At 34.0% G+C, this 25,891-nt stretch overlaps 1 long non-coding RNA gene across 1 annotated transcript; it reads left to right on the top strand.

The window, feature by feature from the left end:
* The first annotated feature begins 22,226 nt into the window (after positions 1–22,226).
* LOC110446810 lies at positions 22,227–25,478 on the top strand. Its single transcript, XR_002462504.1, has 3 exons — positions 22,227–22,312; positions 22,805–23,349; positions 25,170–25,478. It is a non-coding gene; the product is annotated as an uncharacterized LOC110446810 (long non-coding RNA).
* Positions 25,479–25,891: the final 413 nt, after the last annotated feature.

Raw genomic sequence — 25,891 nt, 5'->3', positions numbered from 1 at the left:
GTTTTCTCCGATCTGTCGTTTTTAACACCAACCGGTCCTTTTAAATACTGAAGTCCCCATAAAAAACATCCTGTTCGCCCACATATAAGCCCATGTGCATGGGAGCGCGTCCCTAGTGACGGGTATCGTCACTACTCTACTATATCCTCAATTATTCCACATGACTGCACAATTGATAATATCATCACGTACATTAGAGCATTTTAAAATAATAAATTTAATTGATCACGCTTTCTTGACGAATATAACTTCTTCTGCTATAAACTGTTATTTTATTCAGTAATAATAAAACATGTTGTATGTGAAAATTTCATGGTTTTAGGTCCAGTCATATTGAATATATATTAGAAAAAATGGGTAAACGTGAAAATGATTAAATTCCACATTTTGAACCCTAGCATTATCGATAGTCCTAGAAGGACAAAATATGTGTATGATGAAGTGTAGTTCATTTTGAGCATACTGTAACGATTGGTGCACACATGCGTGCGTCTAACGGTCATATTTTAAGTGATGTAAGTCTCCGAGGTTGTAGTGTTGATTATGTATGAGTATCACTAGTTGAAATGGTGTTTATTCTTCAGTTTATAAATTGACCGGGTGAAACACCGGACTGGATGCCTTTGACATGGTATTTCAACAAGGTAACACACTGAATTTGGCATCAGATCCTCACTATCGCAAGACGTACCTCTTCTAGCACACATACACACATGCACGTATACATTACACATATTGAGGCACTTTTTAATCGACCTTGGCCGTTAATGTGACGTTGAATGAATTAAAACCAAAGAAAGCCAAACCCTCAACACAAAACATGACGATAATGATAAAGTATTGATATAGGATATGGGTACCTGTTCCAAAATGTAGAGGTACATACATGGATAAGAATTGCAAATTTTACAATTTGTATCGATAGATATCTGTCCCCGTACTCACTACAGTACCCGTAAATATAAGGTCACGTTTCAATAACATCTTGAAGAAATATCATTATTTCATGAATGAACCTCAGTTGCACCTAGATACGTCAGAGTATTATGACGTTCATCACACAGTCGACACCATTTGAATGACACATCACATCTGGCAAAAACTGACAGTTTATTTTTTTTGTATCAGCAACGTTTTTTATGCATATAATGGCTTTGAAAATGAATACGTTTCAAAATTTGGTAGAATATTTACTTATATTTGCAAATAACAGAAGGTCCTGTGCAATGGGTTTGAAAAGTATCTAGTGTGTCTGTTTTAAATGTATTTTGATGTGTTTATCATATTTTTAGATATGTTGGTCCTAGTTTAAGCATAGTTTTTAGAAGTACAAATGTACATGTAGTTTGGATATGGCGTGTTTGTATTCTTATAAATACGGTGTTTGGATTTAGAAGCATTGGCTGCGTTTGGTTTCATTTATTGTTTTACTGAGAACGAAATCGTAAAAAATGATTCCCTGGCTGACAATGTCTTTGTTGAGTTCGATGGCCAGATTTTCCAGCTGCCTGTAGATATTCGTATGAAAACCAGATGTTCCACTCCTCTATCGGTTTTGCTTCTGTTTTCATGTGAAGCTGAATGTAAAGATAGGATTATCATGACTGGTACCAAAACCTTATCATGACTGTGACTGGTACCAAAACCTTATCATGACTGGTACCAAAACCTTATCACGACTGTGACTGGTACCAAAACCTTATCATGACTGTGACTGGTACCAAAACCTTATCATGACTGGTACCAAAACCTTATCATGACTGGTAACAAAACCTTATCATGACTGTGACTGGTACCAAAACCTTATCATGACTGTGACTGGTACCAAAACCTTATCATGACTGTAGCTGGTACCAAAACCTTATCATGACTGGTACAAAAACCTTTTCATGACTAGTACCAAAACCTTATCATGACTGGTAACAAAACCTTATCATGACTGTGACTGGTACCAAAACCTTATCATGACTGTAGCTGGTACCAAAACCTTATCATGACTGGTACAAAAACCTTTTCATGACTGGTACCAAAACCTTATCATGACTGGTACCAAAACCTTATCATGACTGGTACCAAAACCTTATCATGACTGGTACCAAAACCTTATCATGACTGGTACCAAAACCTTATCATGACTGGTACCAAAACCTTATCATGACTGGTACCAAAACCTTATCATGACTGGTACCAAAACCTTATCATGACTGGTACCAAAACCTTATCATGACTGGTACCAAAACCTTATCATGACTGTTACCAAAACCTTATCATGACTGGTACCAAAACCTTATCATGACTGGTAACAAAACCTTATCATGACTGGTACCAAAACCTTATCATGACTGGTACCAAAACCTTATCATGACTGGTACCAAAACCTTATCATGACTGGTACCAAAACCTTATCATGACTGGTACCAAAACCTTATCATGACTGGTACCAAAACCTTATCATGACTGGTAACAAAACCTTATCATGACTGGTACCAAAACCTTATCATGACTGGTACCAAAACCTTATCATGACTGGTACCAAAACCTTATCATGACTGGTACCAAAACCTTATCATGACTGGTACCAAAACCTTATCATGACTGGTACCAAAACCTTATCATGACTGGTACCAAAACCTTATCATGACTGGTACCAAAACCTTATCATGACTGGTACCAAAACCTTATCATGACTGGTACCAAAACCTTATCATGACTGGTACCAAAACCTTATCATGACTGGTACCAAAACCTTATCATGACTGGTACCAAAACCTTATCATGACTGGTACCAAAACCTTATCATGACTGGTACCAAAACCTTATCATGACTGGTACCAAAACCTTATCATGACTGGTACCAAAACCTTATCATGACTGGTACCAAAACCTTATCATGACTGGTACCAAAACCTTATCATGACTGGTACCAAAACCTTATCATGACTGGTACCAAAACCTTATCATGACTGGTACCAAAACCTTATCATGACTGGTACCAAAACCTTATCATGACTGGTACCAAAACCTTATCATGACTGGTACCAAAACCTTATCATGACTGGTACCAAAACCTTATCATGACTGGTACCAAAACCTTATCATGACTGGTACCAAAACCTTATCATGACTGGTACCAAAACCTTATCATGACTGGTACCAAAACCTTATCATGACTGGTACCAAAACCTTATCATGACTGGTACCAAAACCTTATCATGACTGGTACCAAAACCTTATCATGACTGGTACCAAAACCTTATCATGACTGGTACCAAAACCTTATCATGACTGGTACCAAAACCTTATCATGACTGGTACCAAAACCTTATCATGACTGGTACCAAAACCTTATCATGACTGGTACCAAAACCTTATCATGACTGGTACCAAAACCTTATCATGACTGGTACCAAAACCTTATCATGACTGGTACCAAAACCTTATCATGACTGGTACCAAAACCTTATCATGACTGGTACCAAAACCTTATCATGACTGGTACCAAAACCTTATCATGACTGGTACCAAAACCTTATCATGACTGGTACCAAAACCTTATCATGACTGGTACCAAAACCTTATCATGACTGGTACCAAAACCTTATCATGACTGTTACCAAAACCTCATCATGACTGTGACTGGTAACAAAACCTTATCATGACTGGTAACAAAACCTTATAATGACTTTGACTGGTACCAGAACCTTATCATGACTTTGACTGGTATCAAAACCTTATCATGACTGGTACCAAAACCTTATCATGACTGGTACCAAACCTTTATCATGACTGGTACCAAAACCTTATCATGACTGTGACTGGTACCAAAACCTTATCATGACTGGTACAAAAACCTTATCATGACTGGTACCAAAACCTTATCATGACTGGTACCAAAACCTTTTCATGATGGGGACCAAAACCTTATCATGACTGTGACAGGTAACAAAACCTTATCATGACTGGTACCAAAACCTTATCATGACTGGTAACAAAACCTTATCATGACTGGTAACAAAATCCTAGCCAAGTTATTCGATTTCACATTTAGTATCTGCTGCTTTCTATTGTGACGTAGTTCGTGTGTTGTTTACATAAGAGTTATTTTATACGAATTTGGGGTGTTAGTTTTTGTAGGTTTATTTGCTCATTTTAAGAAGTATTGTCTATACAATTTTTAGAAATATATTGGTATAAAATCCTTATTTTTATGAGTTTAGTTGTGTTTGTACATGTATAAGTATTTACGGTTAAAGTTTAGATATGTTTCATATTTTTGCTTTTAGAAGTATTGGGTATTTGGGTATGTTTGTTTTAGGAATATTTTTGTGTATTTTAATATATGGTTGTTTGAGGTTATTTTAAAACATGTTATTTTTATTTAAGTTGTGTTCGTATTATGAAGTATTTTGTATGTTTTAGAAGCATGGGATATGTTAGTTTTTTTATTTATTTTTTATTTTTTTTGTTGTGTTTTTTGATTGGTATATTTTTTTTAGTTTTAGGCGTGTTTGTTTTAGAAGTGTTTTTGTATGTTTGTAGTTATAAGGTGTTAATGGAAAACACAGTTAAGAGAACAGTCCCGAATTCACTGATGATGAAACAAATATGATCATTGAAACATGATTAAACAAGCGTGATAGGTCATCTATCAGCTATTTATGCTTCAATAAAATTTAAGACATAAAGAACATGAAAAATTAAAAGGTAGTCCTAGTTCCTGATTGAACATCTAGTACAGCGCATTAAAAGTTTAGTAAGACGTCATGATATTGACGTATCACAGTAAACATTGATATGTACAAGGTAGTTGGTTAGATACAGGTATGGTTCACTAGTAAAACCACAAGTGTATCTAAACGATCACGGAAACATTAAATAAACGGTTTCACGCTTTGGGCGCAATGAAGACCTAACGCGAGTATAGGGGGAAGTAGAAAAAGGATAAATCAACCAAACTCGACACATACGGGCTGGATTTATTAAAAGCTTCCCTAATTAAGTCTATGTCCAATCAGCCCCGTCAATACACCGTGTACATACATGTGACAGTACGGCATGAGATATTTTTTTATTGGAAAATAAAAAGGATGTGACTTAGGAAATAGATATACCCTACAAACTACTACTAGTATACGTGTACATTACCCTAGTCCTTCAGTAAAGTTTTGTATACTTCAAAAGTATTTACGATAGCATAACAGGTGAGGTTTTTAAAAGTGTGCTCATGAGTTGTTTTCCACTATATAACACTCTTGCAAGAGTTTATTGTTCAAAACCTATTTGTATAATAAGCTAATTTGGAAATCCTTTTATTAAATCTTGTTAACGCATGGATATCTAAAATTATATACCAGTGCGTTTGTAACTATTTTTATCATTGATTTTTATCTTTTAGCAGCAACATGATTTTATGCAAAAACGGGCTAAATTTTTTAATCGTTCATGACTTTTTTAGCATTATTTCCAAAGCTTTTAACAAACAGAAAATGATTCATTTGTAAAATAAAGCACATAATACTATTGCATACATTAAAACGGTATCTTTCAATGTATAAGGTACCATACAGCGGATAACGTTTCTGAAGCTTTAACAAAGGTCACCAAAGTATTGCAAAGATATTTAGGAACAAGAAAAGTTTATACAATGTAACATATATGCACCACAAAACCTCATCTGACTTGATAAATATTCGTCAGTGGCTACCGTGCAGTTTAAAAAAAATGACGTCACCATATGGATATCTAAACTCAGTCTTGCTATATTGTAAAGTATTTTGGGAACACTCATGCCAAACAGTTGAGTAATATACCAAGCATTCTGCCACATTTTAAACAAGCTTATCCTAACACTTGTGGGAATGTATCAATGATGGGACAATATCCAGTGGGTGCGAAGTAGCTGCCAGTGTGTCTCAATATTATAGACTTGGACCTGAAGTGCCAGCGTGTCTCAATATTATAGACTTGGACCTTAAGTTTCAGCGTGTCTCAATATTATATACTTGGACCTTAATTGCCAGCGTGTCTCAATATTATAGACTTTGACCTTAAGTGCCAGCGTGTCTCAATATTATAGACTTGGACCTTAAGTTTCAGCGTGTCTCAATATTATATACTTGGACCTTAATTGCCAGCGTGTCTCAATATTATAGACTTGGACCTTAAGTTTATCGTATATTGTATTATCGGTTAAGCCTCGGTCAATTTTAAATGTTCAAACATTATTATGTTTGCAAACTACCTGTATTGTATGTTAGTCAAAATGTGTCTGAATGTAAAAACAACTACGGTGTACTGTATATAGAAAATTAAAGTGAATGTGAAAAAGTTCTATCAGGGAGTTTTTTTACACACCAAAAATAGATGTTTTAATTTCAATTTTATTGATGCATAGCGAGAATTTGCAGATTGAAACATGTGTAAAAGATATCTTTTAAATGATCTCTTAATTGAATTTTAATGCCTTTCATTAAGCATTTAGCGCGCATTATGATTTATTTGCTTGCAAAGCTGTGTTATTCAAATAGATCATAAATACCATACAATAAAAACAGTTCAATACTTATATTTACGTTTTCTCTGCCTCTGATGTTCTTATAATTTATATTTAAAATTAAAAATGACCGCCTTATCGACAGTCCACACAATTTCTATAGGGTGATTTAAGTTTATCAATAGAACCATGAGCTGAAAGTTAGATTTGAAATTGTTTCGAATTTTCCCCGGAACAAATTTCGCGCATGGACAAATACAGTGAACACCGTAAATCCGACCTTGCCCTCCACGAGGGAGTTATTTTTGGAAGTTAATTCGAACTTTTCTCTTTGCTCATTTTGTGAAGAATCCAGGCGTGAATTTATTTATTGATAGTATGGGAACCTGACAACAGTCGGTAGATTCTATAACAGCGTCGTTATTTGACATGTCGTAAGAAACAGAGGAACCGTGAAACTGATAGCGTTTGAAGTGAGTGATCTTGCGACGGAACACAGGTTCGTTACAAATGTCTGGAATGTTTATGTGTGCTTTGACTCATAGGCTTATCAGTAAGTCTGTAACATATGTGTCAGTAGGTCTATAGAATATGTGTATTTCAGACATTTGTAACGAACTGTGATCAGTGCAGTGTAACGGACAATATTTCTGATAAATTGCATGAGCGTTAAAATTGTTTCCATTGACGGCATTGGTGATTTCAAACGATGTGCATTTTGTACGATATTGCAGACCTTGGTCTTGTTTTCGTTGTAATAAAAATGTTTTTTATTTTATTTTTTATTTTGCAAATAAATTACAATATTTACATTTGCATGGCATTGTCACTTTATAGCCTCTTTGAAAGCTGTGTCGTTGATGGGACTTGAATTCCCATGCATCACGAGACACAACTCTTAGCGTATTAATACAACACTGCCCGGAACTACAATATCCAATATAAATAAACATGACGGCTGCTGAAATATCGCTGGGCATTGTGAGATTTGACAATGTCATTGTAAATTTATGTGCAAAATAAAAAATAAAATTAACTCCCTCGTGGAGGGCAAGGTCGGATTTACGGTGTTCACTGTATTTGCCCATGCGCGAAATTTGTTCCGGAGAAAATTCGAAACAATTTCAAATCTAACTTTCAGCTCAGAGTTCTATTGATAAACTTAAATCACCCTATAGAAATTGTGTGGACTGTCGATAAGGCGGGCATTTTTAATTTAAATATAAATTATAAGTTAAACATAAGAACATAAGAGGCAGAGAAAACGCAAATATTAGATATTGAACTGTTTTTGTATGGTATTTATGATCTATTTGAATGACACAGCTTTGCAAGCAAACAAATCAAAATACGCTACCGCATTATGTTGTTTGCTTGCAAAGCTGTGTCATTCAAATAGATCATAAATACCATACAAAAACAGTTCAATGCTTAATTAAACACACCGTTTCTTAATAATTCCAACTGCTGGGTTATACATTTTATGACGTGAAAGTGCCACAAATAACTATAAATGTCTGTATTTACAACGCTTGTCAGCACTTGAATAACGCTGTCCCCTTTAGTCCCGTTACAGTGTACATTTTAGTTCAGTAAAAGTTGACAGACTTTGAAATTTCTTAGGTTTTAAGTAATATGAGCACTTTTTTTCCATATCTAAACTTTCTATACCCCAGTTGGTCATTAGAGACCTTCCGTTTCTCATCAAATGTCCTCTTTGTGATTTGCATTGTTAGCTAATAGTGATTTAGATATGGTTTTAGCCCATTATCTTGATCTCCGATCAATCCTGAAAACGCGGCTTTGCTATTGTAGTAGCACAATCAATGCTCGAAAAAAGAGTCAAACAAGATTCAATGTAATTTTAACTTTGGTCACATTGTATCAGACAATTTCAGACTAAATCACATTTAGACAAGATAAAACCGAATTCATGTACTTTGAATGATGTTGTTTTTCATGTGAAATTTGGATTAACTTGAGAAGGAATGTCTGGGGAAATAAAAATGAGTACAAATACTAATGTACCTACCAATTTAGACCTATATACATAAACACAAAAACATAAACAGTGTACAATTATGTGAAATTTAACTACAAATTATGTTTTCATAAATACATCATACACACACTCGAAATGACAAATATATTACTTGAGTCATACATATATACCGCACATAATTGTACACACATACATTCGTACCAATACACATACATCCTTGCATGCCTGACAGCATATAGACATTGCAAACATTCTTTATATTAAGACAATTTTATATGTTGATACATCCATCCTTTCTATTGCAATAAATAATTATATATTTACCATGTCATTTGGGTCTACACATACAAATAAACCAATAAACATACTTATCAACATAACACATACACAAGACAGATATAACACATACATGTACGCCTGTTATTTACTTAAATACCAAAAATCTTCCTTCATGCTTTAATTAATTCTTTACCCAGATATGCAATTGATATTAAAAGCTTTTTTTCTCAAATATTAAGGGGAGGCCATTTTTGGTTAAACTTGTTCATTGTGTTATTGAAAGAAGACATCTTTTTTTTCAATCTGTTGTTGTTGAATAATGCGTCTTTTTCCACCATTGAAAGACGGTTTAATTTTTTTGAAACGACATGTATAGCTATAATATTTAATAATCAGTATGAGATAGTTTATGATAGGTTTTCACAAAAAAATAACACATCCTTGATATTCATATGATCAATAATGATAATATTGTTATTCAAGTCATTCACCTAAGCTATTAATTCATTCCATATATTATCAATTTTCACATAGTTAAAATATAAGTGTTCAATTGATTCTGGTGCATCTCTACAAAAAGTACATAGATCCGCATCCTTAACATTAATTTGGTAAAGAAAACTATTTGTTGTTAATATTCTATGAAGAATCTTAAATTGTAGATTTTGAAGTTTAGTGTCAATTGTCACCAGAAAGCTTGTTAAATAAATTTTCTCCCAACCTATATAATCATTTAAATTTGTATTTAACTTTCTATTCCATTTTTCCTGCCTTTCAACTTGATAATGTTTGTAGTTAGCAACAGTCGCTTTATAAACATATCTAAGATCTTTTGCTTGAAGAGGTCTTCTTAAAAAATTACTGTTTTCTGATTGATTGTTGACCAATGGTTGTTGTCGTATTATGTTTAAGTTTTCTCTTGGAAAGTGGTCTATTACTGCAAAATATTGTAAAAAAAATCATTTTCTCACATTTAGTCTTAATATCATTGAATGACAAAAACTGATAACTATTGTCCAACAAGTCCTTAACTGTCTTGAATTGTTTGAAACTAGGAGCTGGTAGGTAATTCAAGAGATCATCACCAAGAAAACTTGATACTTCATTATTATCATCTTTATATTCTTTCCATGCTAAAATAACATCTCTCCAGAAAACATTAGTTATATTTTTCGATATTTCCTCCATTTTTGATTTTTTCAGATTCCATAATCTCTCCCCTCCAAATTTACTAAAATTAGATTTTGCTAAACTTTGCCAGTCCCCATTTCCATCATAATTGTAGCCTTTTCACCCACTTAATTTTCAGATATTTCATAAAACTTTCAATGTGTATCATCTTTAAACCTCCTTCTCCATATTCAAGACTAATTGTATCCCGTTTGATTTTGTCAGGTTTGTACCCCCATATAAATCTTTAAAAATCTGTGTTAATTTCGGTTATCCATTTTTTACCTGGATTTGGCAGTGAATACAGTAGATGTGTTTTAAGTGGTAGTGCCAGTGTTTTAATAACTGTGATCTTTCCTAAAAGAGTAAGATTTCTTTTAGACCACATTCCAAGCAATTTTCTTATTTTTGATAGCTTTTCTTTAAAGTTTAATTCAATGATTTCAGATAACTCTAAAGAAAAATGTATACCAAGAAGTTTAAAGTGTTTTGAAGACCAATCAAATTTATGTTCAGGCATAAAATCTCTTCTAAGTATTTCTTGTTTCCGATCCATATCAATCGACACTTATCTATGTTAAGTTAAAGTCCAGACACTGTAGAAAATATATTGAAGTCGGTTATAGTACTTGACAATGACTTTGAAGAACCATCTAGGAATAAAAAGGCATCATCTGCATATTGACCAAGCAAATATTCTCTATTTTTTATTTGTACCCCTTTGAAAATTTCAAATTTTTTTCGATGTATAGCCAAAATTTCAACACCTATCAGGAATAGATATGGGGAGATGGGACACCTTGTCTACATCCACGTTGTACATTGAAAAATTATGATAAATACCCATTATTAATTATTTTGCTTTTTGCATTATGATATAACATATGTATCCATTTAATCAAAGATTCACCAAAATTGAAAGATTTTAAAGACCTATGAATAAACCTCCATTCTATCGAGTCAAAGGCTTTTTCAAAATCAACAAATAGCAATAAAATAGAAATATTTTTTTCTTCTAATTCATGCATTATATCATATACTAATTTTGTATTTTTTCTAATAAATCTATTCCTCATAAAGCCTTTCTGTGTATCATTTATAATTAAAGGCAGTACTGTTTTAAACCGGTTTGCTATAGCAGAAGAAGAAATTTTGTAGTCAGTATTAAGTAAAGTTAAAGGTCTCCAGTTTTTTATAAATCTTCTGTCTTTGGATTCTTTTGGAATACATGTTATAATTCCCTGGTTTTGAAATTCTGATAATGAGCCATGACTGTATGCATAATTTATAGATTTATATACAAAATAATTCAAATCTTTCCAATTTTTTGTGTAAAACTCACTGGTAAACCAATCCGATCCCGGACCTTCACAACTTTCCTTTTCTACATGTTGTAAATGTTTCCCATGATTAAATAGAGGTGAATCATTATTGCATGCCATTTTATTTGTATGAAGATTTCTAAAACTGTTTTTCTTCTTCAAGTATTTCTGTTGTATCTGTAATATGTTTTCCATTTTCATTTATCAATTCAGTTATAGTTTTATTCAAATAGTATTGTTTTTCAAGATTACAAAAAAAAAATCTGAACTTTTCCCCCTTTTCTCATACAATGTAACCTTTGATCTAATAATAATTCCTTCAGTCTTTTCCTTCCTTCAATCTGATAAAGCCTGTTTTCTTTTTCTAATGCTTCCTTTAACTGGTTAGCAGGTTGACTGTTCATTATTTTCTCAATGTTTTGTATTTTTTCAGAGATCATCCTTTCCTTTTTTTTTTTTTTTTTTTTTTTTTTTTTTTTTGAAATTTGAATTGAGTATTCTATTGTTAGCCTTCTAATCTTCATTTGGATTATTTCAAACATTATTTGGTCATTTAGTCTTAAATTTATGTTCTCTAATGCATCTAAATCCCCCTCTATCAGGTACTCGTCTATTGTGTCCCTAATGCATTGGTTTGCTAAATCTACCCAATTCTTATCATTTAATTATTTTGAGTTAAATTTCCAATACCCCTTTCCTCTCATATTTTCTTTATTAATGCAAGCTAGTGATATACAGGAATGGTCAGTCTTATAACCGGGTGTGATACTAGAGTTTGTAACAATGTTAAGTAAATCTTGTGAAGTGAAGAAGTAATCTAACCGACTTTGTTTAATTGGGTTTTTCCTTCGCCATGTGTGCATTTTTTTCTCAGGATTTTGGATTCTCCAAACATCAAATAATTCAAATTCTTCCATACTCTTATCAATAAATTCTCTGGCTAGTTCTATGACTCTCATGCATAATATTATGTGTATCTTTTTCCATATCCTGTACCAAATTCCAGTCCCCATCCATTATTATTTTAGTATTTGAAATCAATCTGATTCTTCTTTATATAATTTCAAAGAAATTTGGCTTATCATCATTCGGCCCATATAAATGTATTAATGTTACCCTGGTTCCATGAAGTGAGTCTATAATTTTACTATGTATCTCAATATCTGCTTCATATCCAAAGAAATTGCTACTCCTGCACTTGATGTACTTCCATGACTAAAAATACCTTTCCCACCCCATTCATCTTCCCACTGGGTTGCAATTTCTTCACAACTATGCATCTGGCTAGTCGCTTAGCTTCGTTATCCACAACAAGCGACAAGATCGTGCAAGAACAATTTACTGTGATGATTAATAGTTTCGCTACATCCAAATTGGTTTCAGGCCGGTATACCTCTTCACAGCTAGCTTAAATATTAAGATAAGCATAGCATCGTTTCTTGGTCTAGTTGAGCCATAATAGAATATATGCCACCAGATGAAGAAGGTAACTGTTTAATTCATGTAGTAACATAAATACACACAAAAAATAGAAAATATTTTAGATAATATCTTGTAATTGGGTTTTTTCTTCAATTTTACGTTTGTGGGTGTGGGTGTGGGGGTGGGTGGAGGGGTAAGTTATCATTTTGCAACTACAGTAATTATTTTCTTCAACAGCTTGCCATAAAGTAATATAAAATAAATCAACAACTGCATTTGTTTATGAGATTTAAGGTCCTCTTTACATCTGAGGTTATTTCAAAATAGGACTAAATAAATTTCAAGCATTTTTAGTGATTAAGAGTTCAAGTAAAGACAATGGTGTACGTACTCTCCTAAAGTTACAATCAAATCATTACATGTGTATTATTATGCAATGACAATTTAACCCATCAATTTAAATCACCATTACACACGGCTTCAATTTGAATAAGTAGTAGACAAAAATTCTCAGAGTCAAATTTAGTACCCCCTGTGGATAAATACAGATTTCAAACTCATCTGTGGTATCTTCAGTTGGGATGGCAAAACCTAAACTTGAGCAATTAATAAAAATAATAGGTCAAAGTTGGAATCTATGGGATAAAGAGACAGCTTTTTGGTGAGTACGTGTAACCACAGGTACTAGCCCCGTCTGTCAATACACCTAAAATAGATTATAGTATATGTGTATTGACAGACGAGGCTCGTACCTGAGGTGAAACTTCAGCGTATTGTTGATATGCACTTGAAAAGATGAGAATGAAGGATGTACACCTCTGAGAAGTCAAAAATTTCCTGTTTAAACTTTTTTTCTTGAAATACTATTTTTTTTACCAAAAAGGGTGAAATATTTGCCTTTTTTGAAGCCTAAGAAATACACATTAATACTCATTTTCAAAATGGCCGCCGAATTGGTAATTCTTTTTAAATTCTTGTAAAAGAAGTTCTACAAACAACAGACGTCTAGTTTTTGACATATTATAAATTAAACTTGATCATAATTTGTTAAATATTACAAAAAACCGTTACACCAGATCAAAACGAGACTTGAACGTGATTGAAACCTCAGAAGAGTACATCCTTAACAAACCATAACTCTCGTTCTTTCTTCTTTTGGCCCTGAAAAGACGGGAAAAAAGGAGAATTAAAAGCAAACGCATCTCGTCTTTTAGGATGCAAAAAGACGAAACAACCAGGAATGGCACAAATCGGTTATCGTACCATTCCGACTGGATGCCTGGTTAACTCCTGGTTGATCCTGTGTTATTCCTTGTCGAGGCGCAGCTGGTCACCCCAAAATTTGGCAATAGTCAATGTGATTAACCAGTCTAACCGACATACTTCATTTGGCACTTGATGCAGGGGATCATGCACATGGTCGTGTATAATGCGTTGGCTGATTTACAGGACACAGACTGAAAGATGTTGATTCTCTGTCCACTGACTTCATATTTGGTGGTGTATGGACAGACTTTCCCTTCATTGTTGCATCATCTTTAGTAGTAGTACGGCGTAGACAGACGTTGGTAGATAGTCGCTGACCACTAGTACCTCCGCCCTTCTCTTAGGCAGCAGTGTACAGTAGCGTGCGGTGGCCATGGTGATATTTTTGTACAATGAATAACCCCTGTAACATTACATGTATCAAAATGTTAAAAAATAATCAGCTCTAAAATTGACATTTACATGATGAATTGGACTATGTGAGCTCTACATTTAAAAAAATCGAATTTGGCTTGAGACTACATTTTTGGCCATTTACAAATCTGTGTCTTCACAATAAAAGCTAGCAGTAACTGCATTAATGATTGTTCATAATTACAACCGATCACCGTAGAGGACCTCCTTGCATAACACCAGGTTGAGTGACGGGGGAATCCTAACAAAATGACAAATACATGTCACAGGTGAATGTTATTTTGAAAATGAATTATGATAGTGTACAGTGCATAAAATTATTGTTATTTTAATACTAAATATGTCATGTACATGAAGTAAGCGTAGTGATACTTTTAATAAGGAAAACATGCAAAATTTTCACAAATTTTAAAACATTAGCAGCATTGTCAACTTGCCTTTATATAGTTACAATGGTAGTCTATATTTTTAACTTCTTTAAAAACTTTCCATGTATATATTCTGTCTACAAAATTATTTTTATGAAATATAAAAACCGGTAAAGTACTTTTTTAACATGCCAAACATGTTCAAAGGCCAATTTCACATAATCATGGAGATTTGATTATTAATGTTTATTATGGTAAATGCCGAAACATTTTCTGTTTTCGTATCATACCAAAACACTTTATTATATTACGTATGTTTGAAAGTTATGTGCAACAGGAATTAATCATGAATATGTATTCTGTCAAAGTAATCGTTCCTTTGGAGAACTACTTAAGGTTGAGATTGTGTTATAGACAATGATATGCAATTATATAAAAGTAATCAAATAATCTTAATAGTAAAACTATTATACACTTTAGTATGCCCCCTGCAACGAAGTTAGGGGGGTATACTAGAATCAGCTTGTCTGTCCGTCTGTCCATCCGTAGAAAAAGTGTGTCCGGACAACTCCTTCTAAAGTAATGGACCAATTTCAACGAAAGTTCCCAGATATGATAACTAACACCTGAAGTTGTGCATCCAGGTATTATTTTTTTCATTCTTATCGTTGTTTTACAAAGTTATGGCTCTTTGTTGAAAAAATCCTTGTCCGGACATTCCCTCCAAAACCAAAGGGTCAATTTCAACGAATGTTTTCAGATTTGATATCTACTACCTGGTGTTGTGCATACAGGTATTGTTTTTTTCAATCTGACCCTTTTTTATGGAGAAATGACCCTTTGTTGAAAAATACTTGTCTAGACAACTCCTCCAAAACTATTGCGCCAATTTATAACGGAAGTTTATAGATATGGTACCTCCCCGTGACATTGCGCATCCAAGTAGTACGTTTTCATTCCGACCTTTTAAGAGGAATTATGGCCCTTTGTTGAAAAAATCTTTGTCTGCCTCATAAACTACTTGGCCGATTTCAATGAAAGTTTACAGATATGGTGATTACTCCCTGATGTGCACCTGGGTAGTAATTTTTCCTTTCGACCAATTTTTAAGGAGTAATGGCCCTTTGTTAAAAAACTTTGTCTTGAAAACTCTTTCGTAACTACTAGGACGATTTCAGCAAAACTGGTGCATCTGGGCTAATAAGATTTGGTATGTAAGAATGTTTGGCATTAGGAGGGAGTACAGGAAGTATGTCAGTGACCTATATACTGAAAAATTACCGATGGGTGACTATGGATTGCTTTGCAATGCTTTGTCTTAGTTAGTCCTTTGCTCACAGTTCTGGCTTTTATAGGAGCAGGTGGTATTAGTTAACCTTTGGCTTACAGTTTTAGTTATTATTTTATTTTGCCTATTGCCCATTTATTAAACAAAATATGAAGGAATATTACATTAATTTATATCGTTAACTCTAAACAAATAAAGCAAGGAAAGATATCCTTGTCTGACTCCCCATACAAACATTTTATTTTAGCAAATTTGATTTTGTGACCTTGAACGAAGGTCAAGGTCATGAATGTTTACAAAACTTAAATCCATGCACATGAACAACCTACTTGCCAAATATCAACACCCAATGATCTATGGTCATGAAGAAACACAACTTAAAGGAAAAGTGGAAAGAAAGCTATGTTTTTCATATTTTTGAATCAAAAGTGTTTACATGAAAAATTTACCGGTTGTCAATTTTTTTGAAATTCCTAGTGTTGAAAGTTGTTACTGGTAGCCACCTTTCAAGCAAGTATGAAAAATAGACTAGTTTTAGAACTGCGTAAATTAACGTGTCAAAAAGGGAAAATTTCTCATTAGTAACGAAATTTAACATATTTTTCTGCTTAAATATTCAATAAAGAGAACATTTCTTTCTTGGAATAGTGTAATATTTGGTATCAAAATAACAGTTGGAATATGCTGCACATGGTGATGATATAATTTTATAGTAATTGTGTCATTTAAATTCTCTAGGAAGAATAGTATTACCGCACCTTTAACACCCACACAGGTGTAAGTCAATGAGGTCCCATTTATCATAAAATGAATTCTGAAAATAACTGTTTCTGATTTAAGCTTCATATACCCATACCCTTTTGTATTTATCTTGTTTTGAAATTCCAAGCGGGGGCCGACGCTAATGTTAAATCTCCATATGCGTTGACCCTATCTTTGGAAAGGGAGTAAACATTTCAATGGTCAGCTGCTGGCTCTTGTGCCCTGCTGTCATGACATCTATTGGCTTGTTTGACGAGTAATTTAACCAAATTTGGGCATGTAATTTGCTGAATTGGGGATATAAGGACCTATATGATTTATAGTTGTAACCCGATAAGAAAGCTGACCACTATATTGGCCTGGTAACCAATGTGTTGGATTACCTATATAAAAGCTACAAGTTTTATGCAAATAAAGTTGCCTACCAATCTAAATATTAATGACATATAAATAAGTTATCATCAGCCGAAGAAGAAAGTATGTAAAATAATCGAATCTATCATTAGAGAGAAAATTATGGAAGGGAATGACCTGATAAGTAAGGACCAATATGTTTTTACAAAGTCAATCAAAACAGTGTTACCAACTCTAGACGTCCTATACGTCCAGGTGAACCTGTGGACCTGATGTATCTAGACTTTCAAAAAGCTTTCGACACAGTTCCACATCAAAAACTGTTATTCAAATTTAAAATGCTACGTTTTAAAGGGAAAGCACTAAACTGGTTTAGGAATTTTCTTTACAACAGAACACAAAGAGTTGTTAGAAATGGTCAAACCTCATCATGAACAAAAGTAAGTAGTGGTGTCCCTCAAGGAAGCCTCCTGGGACCATTCTTGTTTTTTCTCGTGTATATACATGACCTAACAGCAATTCAAGCGTTAATTACGCTATTTGCAGATGACAAAAATGTTCAACATACGTTGCCCGGAAAATGACAGAAACAACATATAAGTTGATTTAAAGAAAAAAGAGGGAAACTTTGTTAAAAGACTTCCCAGATAGCAGGACTCATACAAACAAAGTTTCAAACATATAGACAAAAGAATTTAAACCATTAGATTCAATTATAATAAAAATGAGTAATATTAGTTGTTTCCCTTAATTTGATTATTCATTCGATAATACCAACTTGTTTATATGTGTCTGTATGTGTTCTAATGTCTATGTCTATGCTTGTACCACTGTTTGTTACTATGTTTGGAGAGGGCTTAAATAGGCTATGCCTGCTGCCCAATCCCTTTGTTCTTTGACAATAAAATTTATTGAAATTGAAAAATAGACAAAAGATATGTCCCTCCCATTTTACAAATCACTAATCCGTCCACACTTAGAATATACAGTAAGTCTTTTCAAATGAGAAGACAATGTCTTGTTGGGAAAAGTTCAACCAAGAGCAACATAATTAGCTAAGGATATAACTCATTTGTTGAACTGGAGCCCCATCCCTACAATACAGACGATAAGGAGCAGACATGATATCAACATTTAGAATAATAAAAGGAATCGACAAACGTGAGGGCGATGGATTTTTTGACATGGAAACTAATTATAGAACCAGAGGACATAATTTCAAAATAAAACAAAAAGTCAACTAAATATTCGAGCCCGCTGTTTCAATTCGATAGACATCAACGACATGAACAGACTGCCAGAGATTTTTTTTAACCGTGAAACAATTTACCAATTCAAAAGCAGGGTGAATAGGCAAAGGGGAGACCGTACCAATTAAGTTCTACCCAACCGTATGTGAACACAATTACAGACTGCCAAGAGTAGAGACAAAAATGAATGTGAGTGTATGACAAGCCAAGTTGTCATATATTCATGGAGCAATGTTGATAGTTTAAACATATTTATTACCAAAATTAGACAAGGGATTAGGCACAAGTTATAACAACTTATTAACGCCTTCTCCCAATGTTGATGTTGATCCAGTACTTGACCAAATTATGTAAGATATCTTATATACTTATATAAGATATCTTGTATAATAAATGAGATATCTTATATACATTTCTTTATAAGATATCTCATAAGATATAAGATATCTGATATATTATATAAGATATCTTATATATTATATAAGATATCTGATAAAGAAAATTAATTGAGATATCTTATAAAAGATATGATATCTTATATATTATATAAGATATCTTATAAAGAAAAGTTTATGAGATATCTTATATCTTTTATAATATATCTTATATATTATAAAAGATATCTTATAAATTATGTAAGATATCTTATAAAAGATATAAGATATCTCATAAACTTAAAATTTGATATCTTATATGTTTATAAGATATCTTAAATTTTTTGATAAATAATTTGGTTTAGTACTGGATCAACATTGCTCCATGAATAAATGACAACTTGGCTTGCCATATGAGTGAGCTCTTTTTGAATTGTAAATAATAGAAGTTTGGAGCATTTATAATACGTGGAATGAAAAATGTATGTAATGAATCATGATGAGTTATAGTTGGAAAAAAGAAAGCTCTGAAGACAACAAACTACAAACTATAACAAAATTAAGAGAAAATATTGAGTTGAAGGCGCAACCTAAATCAATCAAGGGACGGGACCCACAGGGACCTGACAATTTGTTACAGCTATAATTGGACCTAAACTAAGGTGTTCAAAGAAATATTACATGTTTTAGGGGTCCAGATCGACTTTCGGTAAAAATGCCACCCCAAATTTTACAGGATTAATTGCATTTGATTACTTGTTTAAAGGGAGACAACACTCATTGTCTGGGCCGCTTTCGTTTACACAGGTAGAATTCAGTAAAACAAAGGGGGCTGTGTCCAGGTTGATATCTCTTCACTGATGCTGCATATTTTAAAAATGGAGGAAGAAAAAGAAAGACATTTCACTCATTAACTTCAGAATTTAGAATGTAATGATTGTTTCTTAATTTTATAATAATAGCCTTCGATTTGATATTAACAACAGCATACCATTTTAGTAGTAATTATTTCATCTATGTCATACTAATGTTATAGTTTCTGTTATTTGTGTTTCGACGAAGAGACGAATTTCCTAGAAAGGTACTATGCTTATATGTGTCACTTTTTTCGGAACGATCCGCTCTTTTATTTTTCAACAGGAAAGCACAGAACATGCTTAGTTGTCTTGATAAAGGAACAGATTGCTTTTAAAAAATAACAAATATAACTGCTGCTCTGTCGTTATTTCGTCTCCGCTTATAAATGTGTATATAAAGTATATAATATGCCCGCATATTTGACCATATCTGAACACGTCCTTAGACGACCTAAGCTGTTGACGTTAAACCCTCCGAGCGCTTTGGCCCATCAAGGTTATTCACGAGAAAGAAGTAACCTTTATCGTGACGTCATAAAATACAAACATGGTTACTGATGAACATTAACATCTGTCTGGCAGTATCAGCAAAGCCTTCAGAGCAAACTTCTTTCTGTTTCGTCGATTTAGTGATAAATTTAAATTTGAGTTGTCCCCCTTTGCCCATTAAACTCGAATTTCTAAGCTATACTGACGGGTTTTATTAGATGGTGAGGTGGAACAATGAACACTACTGGTCTGATTGACCCCAGGAACGTGAACTGGTGATTGTATGACCAGTACAGGGACGTAGCGGAGTAAACAAACTCGTCATATTTCTATGATTTATTAGACTGACCTGTACGGAAGGGTCAAAAGGTTGTGTCCCCTGAACGGTGCAGATTTCAGGAAATCAATACATCAGTCCAGGAGCGGATGCATTTTTTTAAAAAGAAAAGTGGTGTCCAACTCCACGCTACAACTGACACAGGGGTCCTAGGCTGGAATCTTCTGAGAATTCTACATGTCTTTGGTGCATTGTGAGCTTACCCAATACATTTTTATTTTATTTTAAGTAAATCACGTGTTTGTTAAGCGACAGGTGTTTTCAGACTCTTGATTTACGAAAAAGATATTTTTTTCTTTCTGAAATATTTTTTCCCATCTGTTTTTTTAATGATTATTTTGTATATAAAAGGGTAGCAACCATTATGTTCAAAGTAGAAAAAACAAACTTTTTACAATAAAAGTTGCAACAACCCTCCCTTAATGTAAAATTGTTCACGGTAAGGTGACTTTTTGCATCAAGGAGTAACATGTAGCATTATCTTTTCATGAAGAAAAAGACCGTAATAATGAACTCAATTAGGGTTTATCCGCACCCTTATGTAAAAAAAAAAATTCTTTTTTAATTTAGGAGATTTACAATTAGAACTGTCACAGCGTTGCACCCGTATGTTAAAGAAAGTAAAGAAAACAAATACTTTAAGGAAAAAGCGGAAAAATCTCTAAATTGATTTTTTTTTTATATATTTATATAAATAAAATGCTCAACCCTGCGTGCTTACATGCTTTCACTATCACTTCTTAATGTAAAAAGTTTTACTTTAAGGTTGTGAGCGAGCGCAGCCCTTGATATATGTTTTCACATCAAGGTGATCGTACGGACCATATCAAGACAGTTTCGACATTTCCTGATAAATTGTAGTTTTTTTCATCAAAATATCCATGTGCCTGGTGGTACCTGCAAAATATACATCTTCAGTTAAATTAAATGATGTATTGCCATGCATATTGAAAAATGCATACAGGACTTAGGAGCTACTCTGGAGAAAGTATTATTTAACCATCCTGTTCATGGAGATTGCATGCTTGCTGCTAATAACTGTATCCTCTGTATGTACACAACTATTGTTTTCACACTATCAGATAACACGTTATATATGCAATATTAGTGTTAGTTTATTATTATAATAATTATGAAACGGACCTATTCCACCGACCTAATTGTCGCACCGTCCCACTTCCCTTTTTTTCTCCTCGTTATTTTTTTTCAATTGGTTAGTGAGCAACATACAAGAGGTAAACTGATAAACTTTGCTGTTATTATGTAAAACTATTTAAATTTTCATTTAGAACAGTACCGTTCATATACACAGGGACCTGATAATTTATTACAGCTATATTTGGACCTAAACTAAAGTGTTTACATGTTTTAGGGGTTTAGATAGACTTTCGGTAAAAACGACATCCCAATGATCATATATACTCGGGTGTTCAGAGTAATTTCACATGTTACCCCTAAACATGTAAAATTACTCTGAACACCTTAGTTTAGGTCAAACATAGCTGTAACAAATTACCAGGTCCCTGTGTTCCTATATGAGTACCGTCAACTGTAGGGTTTATCTCAGAGAAAAATGGTATTTACATACAATTAAAAAGCTGTTTATGAAAAGAAAGACCGAGAATAAATAAAAAAACATATCTCTTAAAATAAAAGCGACACTCGGATGTTTTGTGTGTCGCTGATACATTCATGGGTATATGTAACCCTTGGGAGCCTCAGTACTGTGTCCGTTATGAGGAACAAATTCTCTCTACCGAGCACAATTATCACGTGCACACAAAATGGAGGAATTGTTAACGAACAAGGTTACCAACATCAATAGAACATGGAGAAGATTGGAAATATCCCCAAAATGTCATAAGGTTGGTGCTATTTATCAAAGTCCGAAAAGATAAAACAAATTGTATAGTCTGGATTTGGTGTATCGAACTGTTGAAACACAGCCGAAAAATATGGAATTCTATTATTCATTTTCAACGAAAATTAATCTCCACATTTCATCTGGTGTTTGGTATTGGAAATATTTACACTGACCGGATTTAATTAACGGTGGAAATGAAAGTTGGGAAAGATGACAGGGCGATGTCATATCAGTATAAAAGATGGAGGAATCATAAAAATTGTTTTGGAAATATATTGACATGGAGATAAACATCGCATCTAATTCAAGGTCTCATTGTATAAGGCCAAAATAGATTAATAGTTTGTTTCATATGACATCCCAGAGACGTATATATATATGTAATATAGACGTCTCTGGACCATCCTACCGTTCTGTTGTCTAAACTACCTTAATATTTTTACTGTACAATAACGATTCAATTCAATTCAATAATTGTATTGCTTATTTATAGTTACAACATACTGGGTGTTCTTCTGTCTGGTGCAGAGTCCTGGCAGACACCAAATGCTATTAACAACAAGCTGAATGTCTTCCAAACTCTCTTCTGGCCACAGACCATCTCAAATGAGGAGCTGTATCAGAGGACAAACACCATTCCTCTCTCACAAGAAGTTGAGGGAAGAGGATGGAGGTGGATTGGACAACATTTCCAGAATGCACCCAGATTCCATCCCTAGGGTAGCAAGGAGATGGACACCTGACCAGGAAAAAGGAAGAGAGGAAGACCAAAGGAAACCTGGAGATGGTCTGTTGAGAAAGAACTAAAAGAGAAAGACTGGACATGTGGACAAATACACCAGTGGTCCTTAAGAAGACATAAATGGAAATCTCTGGTGATGGCCTTATGTGTAAACCAGCACGAAGAGGACTAACTTACATAGTATCTTGAAGGCAAATAACAAAACAACAAATACATAGAAACTGGAATAGTGAATAATATATAAATCTACACAGAAGCCAGGCCAACTCTCCTCAGTTCAAGTGACTGGTTTATGAGTAAGCACATTTATAAGGCCAAAGCACAGGAACCTGAGAATTTGTTACAGCTATATTTGGACTTAAACTAGGGTGTTTAGAGTAATATTACAGTTTTAAGAGTTTAGATTGAAAGTAATATATAGCTGTAACAGATTCTCAGGTCCCTGTGGGCTAAAGCAAGTAAAATGTGTTTCCTATGGTATAACCACGCCCAAGTCCTCCCAGTAGTGGACCGAGAGAGTAGCCAAACTGTTACATATGGTACCTATAAGTTCTGTTTGAACTAATAATGATAATATTTCTTCAAGTTAAAGGCAAAATTATCATAGTTGCCAACATTTCCAAATGTCTATGGGGATATTACAGGTGTTCAGAATTAAAAACATAAATAAAACGTGTGTATGTACACCCTGGGGAAAAAAACCCACTTTTAAATGTCATCTTTTGAGCTTTTCTTTCAGATGAAATCATCAGATCTTAGGAAGTGGGAATAGTTTAGCTTTAGGCTCCAAAATTGAATCTCCTTCCGAAATGGGGACAGTTGGCGAGTATGAATTATATATAAACCGTAAATTTGCGGGTATAGTGCGCATATACGTTTTTGGGGTCAGATTTTTTTTTTGTAAATCCTGAAAATATCAAACTGGAAAAGTAGCATCAAAGGTAGCTTGGTGTTTATAATGCCGATTAATTAACAATTGATTTATTGGGGTGAACAAGCCCATGAAGGTCTCCCTCCGTACCGCTTGGAATGAGTGGATGATCTGCAGAAATCAAACGAAGAAAGTTTAGCTAATTCTGATTCCAGAAAATCTCCGATCAACTTATGTTTCGACATCTCAGCGGTTTTCCAATAATTATATATAAAAATGTAGTGTTTCAATTAAAGGCTCCGTTCCATGTTAGTTCTGTTTTTTTTTTTAACAAATTGCTAAGTCTAGTGTGCATGTTTTTTCCAGGCTCACTCTCATGTAAAACACGTGATTGATAACCTCGTGAATTATTTCAATATTTTGAAGCATCATAAAAATAGTGTATTCTGCTTTTATTTTTTTCCCCTTCAAGTAGATTTGAAGGGGATGTATTTAATGACCACGCTTCTAGTATAAACATATTTGTTATAATCCCTTTACGGTCAAATCAGTCTGCAGGGTATATCACTTTTCATTGACATTGCATTAAGGAAATATCACAGCTGTAACAATATCACAATGGAGGGTGAATAAATTTGATCCATTACCAGGAATGATCCGCAGGGCCATAATGTGCCTAATCATTTTCCATGGGGGTCCCAACCCTGACAAATTTAACTACTTTATAATGGGGGTCCCAACCCTGACAAACTTAACTACTCTATAATGGGGGTCCCAACCCTGACAAACTTAACTACTCTATAATGGGGGTCCCAACCCTGACAAACTTAACTACTCTATGATGGGGGTCCCAACCCTGACAAACTTAACTACTCTATGATGGGGGTCCCAACCCTGACAAACTTAACTACTCTATAATGGGGATCCCAACCCTGACAAACTTAACTACTCTATAATGGGGATCCCAACCCTGACAAACTTAACTACTCTATGATGGGGATCCCAACCCTGACAAACTTAACTACTCTATGATGGGGATCCCAACCCTGACAAACTTAACTACTCTATGATGAGGGTCCTAACCCTGACAAACTTAACTACTCTATAATGGGGATCCCAACCCTGACAAACTTAACTACTCTATAATGTGGGTCCAAACCCTGACAAACTGAACTGCTCTATAATGGGGGACCCAACCCTGACAAACTTAATTTTAAGAACTTTGATGCTATGCTCTGTTTACAGTTGAGGACCTAGCTTATACAATGCCTTGAAAGGAGGTACAACATGGCAGAATTTAGACCAGCCAAGTGGAAAAAGACTGGAAAAACTGGGAAAAGATTTGAATTCCAATGGAATTATTTGATGAGCTATAAGCAGGGATTCTGTATACCACATGCATTCGCAGTGGTAATTATAGGAATTGCAACAGGGTGTCAACTTACAAGGGCCATTCTGTCTCCAATCCTCTAGAAAGGTCAACAAATTGAGTGATACCTTATCAACACTGGCATCAGAATCAAAGGTCAAGGTCATCGATGCATCATCATCAACGTGAACATCAGAGGTTAAAGGTTAAGGTAAGTCACTAATTTCATCTCGATCCTTTTGTGTTAGAGAATGCATAGGGATTCCTACATTCATTGTTGGAGGATAAATTCTGTCAATTCAGGCATATTGGTTAACATTGGTGAATATTTTACAGATAACTCATGAAGTTTCTTTTTATAATAATCATATAAAAAGGCATTTTCATATTTACTGACACCTCTTAATTATACCAGGGTGAACCAATGAGTAATTACCTGAAACTTTTGACTAGCTCTATGTTACAAACCAATCACTTTACACTGAAAACAATAGAGGTAGGTCCATACACTGATTACAATAGAGGTAGATCCATACACTGATTACAATAGAGGATTACAATAGAGGTAGGTCCATACACTGATTACAATAGAGGTAGG

The sequence above is a fragment of the Mizuhopecten yessoensis genome, unplaced genomic scaffold, assembly GCF_002113885.1.
Source record: "Mizuhopecten yessoensis strain PY_sf001 unplaced genomic scaffold, ASM211388v2 scaffold3011, whole genome shotgun sequence".
NCBI classification, from domain to species: domain Eukaryota; kingdom Metazoa; phylum Mollusca; class Bivalvia; order Pectinida; family Pectinidae; genus Mizuhopecten; species Mizuhopecten yessoensis.
This window is presented reverse-complemented; position numbering and strand designations above follow the sequence as displayed.